This window comes from Nothoprocta perdicaria, unplaced genomic scaffold, assembly GCF_003342845.1.
Source record: "Nothoprocta perdicaria isolate Ctin4 unplaced genomic scaffold, notPer1 scaffold_37, whole genome shotgun sequence".
Taxonomy (NCBI): domain Eukaryota; kingdom Metazoa; phylum Chordata; class Aves; order Tinamiformes; family Tinamidae; genus Nothoprocta; species Nothoprocta perdicaria.
Window position 1 is genome coordinate 1,524,460 of NW_020455610.1, and position 7,608 is coordinate 1,532,067.

Below are 7,608 nucleotides of genomic sequence, written 5' to 3' on the forward strand. Positions count from 1 at the left end.
TTTCACTATATACATAAAAGTATGTGCAGGCTCTATGAAAAAAAAATCTATCAGCAATTATACTTCCTTTTACACCTTTAAAAAAGCAATTAGCTTGTTATTAAGAAGCTATCCCCACAAGACTTTATTAGAAATACACCATGGACAACGTTCTATCTGGAAAAAAAAAAAAAGAAAAAAGCATTAAGACTTGTCATTTAGTATGTTTAGTCAAAAATGTTGAACTGAATCAAATGATCAACTTAACAGAAATGTACTGCATAAACATTGTTATCTTTTATGACCAAAGCTATTCTGGCAAGGTCTTGTCAAAGCATAAACTACATTACCCTTCTATATTAATAAATCCCTGCATTGACTATAATCATTAAGCTGCTCAGAATTAATGCCACAAGGCAAACTTATAACTACCTCTATCGCTTAATTTACATTTTATTTTGAATATTGGCCCAATTCTAGCTTTGTGGGTGGAACATGTCTACTGTTCTAACAATTGTTAAGTATTAATTTTGAAAGCTCACTGTCTTCTTTTTTTTAAAATTCTCAATATGAAGCTATCCAGACACACTGATCTAAGAACATTAATATTAGCTGTTTTAATATACTCTTGAATTACTGCTGAAATGGAAAATGTTTTGTCAGGATAGAAATACATTACCTACYCTTTTATTAAACATAGCAGAGGAGTATTTAGCCCTTTTCTGCATGCTTATCAGCAATTCTAGCTCTTTTATCTAGCAACAGACAGTTGTTAGAATTCTTAGTGCATTTTAGAAGAGTCTTTTTACCTGTTCCTTTCTATGCAGGTCACTGACTTCTTTTGTGTCTCTTTTTTTCCTCCTTATTATTTTTCCATAATCATTACTGTCCAGGCTATATTCATCATAACTAGGTTTTTGTTTGTTTGTTTCTCTATTCTGCAACTGCTTAACAAAATCCCCTCTAAAGAGGCTGAAATAAAGAGGTTGTTCTTTTAAGATGGGATGTTTTAACTTGGCCATGTTTTCCAATTTGTGCAGACTTTGAGGCCCCTCCTCAATACATTTAGACTCAACCTAGTTATTCATTTAGCACTATTTTAGCCTGATTTTTCTTTTGGCTTTGTAAAATTATCCCCTTTAAATCACCAAACTTTGCATTTTACACTTTTCTGTTGATTACAAGCAGTATCATTAAATAACCTTTTCCATAATGTGCACCAAAAACTCCTATTTTTAAAAAATCGTTTTTTAGATCTAATGATTATGAACTTGTCCAGTCTGCCACTATGAACCTGCAGGATTCTTCCTTGCTAAATGCAAGAGTGTTTGAGTAAAGAATTTACCACTAATTTTAGAAATTCTGAAGACAGAAGTTCTGGTAGGATCAGCTCTCCTGCTTCACCGCCAAGGATGTAGCTACATGGAAATACAGATTTCTGCTCTAGCTCTGATTAWGCTACCCAGCTATCACAGAGGACATACATAGTCACATAGGTCATCAGTTTCTCTGTGTAGCGAAAGTGGTCAGTCAGAATCCCTTTAGTAAGGGCTACTCATGTTGTACCATGCAGATATTAGGCTCTGCAGTCTCCAGGATCTTCTTTTGGCACGTTGCAGTTGGTTGATTATGGGCAAGATCTTTTCATTCCCTACTTGAAGGAACACAGAATAGGCAGTGAGGGGCTTTTTCTGACTTCATCCCTCAATTATTTTTATTCTCAGCATCAGAAGTTAGCTCCAAATTCGCCCTACCTTATTATGCTAAGGGATTCTTAAACAAGTGTTCAGCCAGGCTATTCCTGTGCTGTGTCAAGAGCCTGTAAAGGCTCCATCTCCCATGTGGTGGACCCTGCATTTCACAAAACCCAAACCACTCCATGTTATTTTTCTAATCAGGAGACTTCAGCCAAAATATGCAGCTATACCRATTTTACAGTGTTAGCATTTGTTAACAGATTTCTCAGCGTAAACASTCTGAGGCCAAAAAGGCTCTCTTTAATACATAAGCATGTGATTTTACCTCATATATTCTAGCAGTTAAAAACCAGGACAGGACCACCCATTGCTAACAAATGTTGCCAACGGCATCTGATCTCGAAAAACAGGTAGCTTCAGTGTTCCATAGGTGAGGCAGGAAAAAAAAAAAGCAGAAGAGTAGTGGTAATTTCTACCAAAATCCCCAGTGATAGAAGAATTGCTTTTCAAAAAATCATAGATGCGATTTTCCGAGCATAGAGTTTAATTAATCTTGTGAAATTACACTCTGTATAGATTTCCATCTGTACTAATAGTACAGAAATGATTAAATGACATGCTTAAAGAGCATGCTACTGTAGTTTCTGAGCCTACTGTCTAACGAGTCCGTGCTGAGAAGCTGCATGACAACAGATGAAAATACAGAAGAAACTAATGTCTTAAAGATGAGTCAGTGACTTGTTATTCTCAGAAAGTCCTGTTGTAATAAATTCTCTGAAGTTCATWTATATATATAAAGCATATAAAGGTCAAAAAATGGACTAGAAACAATAAAAAACTTTTATGCACTTCCTTTTCCCAGATGGGCTGAAAACATTTGATACATATCTAAACCAAGAAATGTGAGGCTATTACTTGAAGTTATTAAGACTTAAAATCTGAGTAAAGATTTGTTTCAGCCACTGAGTAAGTTGTCTTGTTTCCTCCAGACAGGTTGATGATTCTTAATCCAAGAATTCAAGTAATGAGCAGTTGAAGTTTCCATCTTGAAGCATCTGTTCCGCCAAGTCAGCACTGGCCTTGATAAATAGCAAATCAGACTGATGCATGCAAGTGTATACACACATGCTCAAGTTAAACCTAACAAGGGAAAATACTTKAACAGATCTTTGCACAGACAGATTTATATAATTAATCTGCAATTAGGCAGTATCTGGTGCAGACTGACTCAAGTCAAAACACAGAAAAAACAGACATGGCAGGATCTTTACCTGTTGCTGCAATGATTTTTTTCAGAGGTTACTTGTGGGTAGGTTTACATGCCTTCATTTAGATGTCACAAATCTTCACTGCTAGTCTAACTTACTCACTTTACACTGAAATAAAAGTATGTTTAACTAAAGGAGAAAAACAAACCACAAGTATAACCACACCTCGGTGCTTTTACTAATCTTAGTAATTTTCAAGCAGAGCTTTAAAAGTTTTGCTTTATCTTTAAAGAGATATCTAAAAGAGAAGCTTGCACAAAATACTTGTTTTATATTGTGTCTTTCTTCAGCTTTGCATTAGTGAGTCTCCTTTGACCTGTAATYGAGAGGAACTGGTTGGTTTTCAAGATTTATGTATTTATATTCTAAAACACTACCAAAACCATTTCTCTGATACTAGAGGAATCACTATGATCAGGAGGTTTCTGTTTGACAAGTTGTGTGAATTGCAGCAATAAAAAAARAAAAAAAAAAAAAAGTTATTCAGGAGAAAAACATGGTTTTCACTCCTGTGACATGACAAGGAATTTGTGAAGGATTCTAGGGGGAAGATGCTTTTGCTCAACTGTCCTGGGCTACCCAGGGGGATTGGGAAATCCAAACACTTTTTCTGTACATATTCCACAACAAAGCCTTGTCCAAGAGCCATTTTTTTGGCTGTAAGACTTCACACACTGTGACGGAGAGGTGGAACTGCAACGCTAACGGATTGCTCTGAGCGGAAAAGGTCAAGATGTAGTTTGGGGGAGTTGTTTTGGTTTTATCTAGAACGCCAGGCTGCCTTAATTAGGAAGTGTCATTCGTTATTTCAAGAAGAATATCCTTTCCTCTCTAGGGTCTGTTCACAGTATTTTGGTAAAGTGACTTGMAAAATGGCAACCAGGCTTTACTTTGTGGGAGCAAAGGGAACACCAACGTAAGCTAATCCTCAAATACCATCCAAAAAAGGTACACAGCAGCAGACTATCATTTTATCATTTTCCACGTTCGCTTAAACAGAAAGTCACCCTGCTACATTCCTCATTGTGGTGGTGCTGTATGATGTAGCACGAGTGACATTCCCAAAGCCTGTCATGAGCTAAGATGGCACCTTGTAGCTACTGCAATCTTGTTTTCAGTGGAAAGTCAGATTGAGAAAGGGATCCTACTGCCTTACAGAAAACAGAAAGTAGGAAGGGAATCATTTTTTGTCTTGAGGAGATGTAGTCTAATGACTGGTCAAAAGTACAGATGACTTCTGATTTTGCAAGTGGAGTCCTTATTTCCACTTCTCTAGCTAGCTTATATGAAAAAAAATAATGAAGTGGATAYTGCTGCTTCAGGACAGACCTCCGAATGAACTAACAACTCTTAAAATTATTCTCAGACGTCTTAGTATGTCTGGAAGTCCAGCTTATCCAGCAGTCCAGCAAAGCTTATCCAGCCCACCAACGTGTGAAGCAATTTCTCCACATCTTTCCGATCCTTCCCTCTCTCTCCAAGCAGGGCACATGTTCAAGTCCCCTTAAACTCTCGTGCTTTCCCTCCTGACGAGGACAGAGCCCGGCCTTCCCTCAAGTTACACCTCATGTCGCCTACGAATTAGGAGAAAGCAAGAGGGCCTGCCTGTTTCTCCTCCCCTGTTCCAGCCATCCGGAGCCCTCTTGCTCCCAGCCCCACTCCCAAAGGCAGCGCTGGGATGCGCCACTGCCAGGCTCCCAACTGCCTGGAACTTGACATTTGTTCTTGTTTTCTCCTGTCTTCCCTAATGGGTACAGCACTACTAAGCGAAGAGGAATGCAGAGAACAAGAGAGTTCAAAGCAATTGAGGCTACATTCACTCAGAATGCCTGGATCCCTGCCCACTCCGAACCTGGAGCATTTAAAGAGTTTCACAAAATTTAACCCTTTTTTATTAAACCGAGTAATGCTCTCAAGGGCGGTATGTTGCGTTTCTCTTATCAGCAACTAAATACGTTGGAAGATGTTCTTCATATTCGCTCAGCTATAGGTGCTTGCCTTTAAACATTTTGTTTCCGTATTTCACTTGGAGAATAATCTTCATTTTTTTATTACTATACTCAACAATATATTCATGCATACATGTTTCTTAAATATATCTCATATGGCATATGTCCTAATATTGTATATTATCCATATACTACATAATAATCTTTTATAAGATGCTCGGAGTTCTGCGTTACAGAGGAAGGGTCACTTCTTACAGCAATTCCCAAGTAATTCTGCTGAAATTCACACTTACATGAACTGAACTAAGCTCGGTTTAAAATCACTCATTTGGCTTTTCTGCTGCAAATGTGTCTGACTGTTAAAGGATAAACTTCTAACTCTGTCTGCAAAATCAGTGAATAAACAGAAATATTCTAAATGATTATAAATGTAAGCTTGTATTTTTCTGGTGATTAATTACAAACTCCTATATTAAATAAACCTTAATTTAGGAGACACTCTTAGCTGGCATTTTATTAATAATTTTGAATTTCTAAAAAAAAATGAAGGATAAACGTRGTAAAAACTGAAACTATCAAAGCATGATATCAAATAATTTTTGCCTGGATCTAAACAATCTTTTAGAAGGTAATGTGAATAGTGCAGCACTGTGTAGGTCACACAGAACAGTGAATCTCAGTAGGTACAGCAGTTAATCTGACTTGTCTGGTTAAATGTTAGTGACAACAGAAATGTTAAAATAAAAAGTAGCCTTTAAAAATAGTATACCCTTTAGTAASCTTCCATTGACTGCTGCTCGACTAAAGACTATAGGACTTGGCCCATGATTAGCAAAAAACATGGCGAAGGGATTAGATTTGTTTACTTGCAGTTCAGAATTAATTATATCCTTTTAAAAAAAATTAAATGCACGCGGAGCCGCTTCTGTAAACGTTGAGCATATACAGAGCGTTGCTCTGTGATACTGCTCTAATTAAGCTGCCAAAGCATTTCCCAGAGAGGGCCCTTTACAAATGTACACATATAAAACAAAAGCAAAACAAAAAAACAATTCTGAAACTGTTTATCATTCATTTAATCTAGTGGAGGTAAAACATGTAATTAAAGCACGCGAGTCTCAGATACATTTCAGTTAGTACAGCTGTACAATTTACATAAATATCTGAAAGTTACTTATAGATGTGCTATAGGAGGTGCTGCCTAGCCCTGTATTCCTTCTGGACTGAAAGTACTGAATGAACTGAGTAGCATAGCACAGTATTATTAGTTTCACATTTTTAAATTATTGTTAATTTAACTTTGTCATTTCATGGGAGGTCACTCATGATTCAAAGTCCCTTTAGGTTTAAACTCTTYAGGTTTAAAAAAGTTTACATGAAGGGCATTTGCACAGAAAAAAAACAAAGCAAGGTTTTAAAATCCGTTTATTAACACATCTGTTTTTAAGCTGGAATTAAAAAGAAAGAATTATTGGTGAGCAGTCTTTGGAAAAAAAAAAGGATACAAAGGGATACAAAAGTTATTTATTGTATGAATGTGAATATGTATTAGAGCTGGATTGAAATTAGTCTGCCTTATTTTAAATGCTACGCTGAAGGGAGTAGCCGGCTCTGCATTAGTAATAAGCATCAAGTGGCTACATACAGCTAAACAGACAGTTTGTGTAAAGAAATGTTATGCTAAACTCTTTCCTGGTTCGGTAATTGCTTTCCGTGCTCACACTCGGAAACATCCCACTTGCCACAGAGCTCCAGACAAAAAAGCGGAGGGCAGGGAAAGGCTGACCAGAAAAATGCACTTTGCATTTACGGACAGGTCCTGCCTGCAGTGACAAGGGGTGAACGTGCAGAGGGAAAGGTTGCAAACGTTTCTGCTAATTCGCACATTCTCCCTGCACAGGCCAGGCGCTCAGGGCTGGCACCCAAGATGAAAGGAGGAAACTTTTTTCCTCTTCCAAGGCTCCGCTGTGAGCTGTGCTTGACTCGTTTAAACCTTGCCCCGCACTCGTCTCCTATGAAACCTTGGTGTTTGTGCAGAAAGACAGTGTCCCTCCTCCAGCTAAATATGAGGCAACTGCCCGATGCCTACAATGAAACACGCTTTGTGTCGAAACCACACCTCAAGAACGTAAATAGAGCAGAAACTTGCCTCTGAGAGGGAAAAAGAAGAAGAAAAAAAAAAAAAAAAAAAAAAAGGACGGGAGAAACCAACAATTGTCCCTATCTCTCTTCCTCTCGTTCTTCCTTCTCCTCTGATCTATTTTTACTGTAGCATTTTCACAGTAATATGGTGGAGATGTGCATTACAACGCTGAAAATTTATTAGCAGGAGGTTTTGCCTCGAGGACAAAAAATAATAAATTTGAATGACTGGTTTTTAAAGCCTTTTGAAGATGAAAGGTATGAAAGACGGTTATTTTAAAAGGTCTACTTCAGAAACGCTTCCTTAAGAAGACTGTAAATAATGTTCAGGTATCGCGAGGGGGGCCTCGCCAGACGGCCTGAACGGCGGCGCGTTCGGGGCCATCGCCCCCTTCGCTGGAGACCTCCCCGCGCCGCGGCGGCATAAAAATATTTAAATACAGGCAAAAAAACACGGGCGTTTGCGCGGCGCCCGTCCAGGCGGCACTTGTGGCGTTTGGGAAGAGCGCTCGGACGCTCCGCCGCTCTTCCCGCCCTGAGCCACACGCAGCTCAACGGCCGCCGCTCCGCCGC

At 38.5% G+C, this 7,608-nt stretch overlaps 1 protein-coding gene across 1 annotated transcript in view; it reads left to right on the forward strand.

Annotated features, from left to right (window-relative positions):
* Nucleotides 1-7,608, forward strand: part of KLF5 (Kruppel like factor 5) — a 26,494-nt gene continuing 18,886 nt past the window's right edge. Inside the window, exon 1 of the mRNA XM_026044533.1 lies at nt 1-19. The gene's annotated coding sequence lies outside the window, so the exon portion shown is untranslated. The remainder of the gene's footprint in view (nt 20-7,608) is intronic.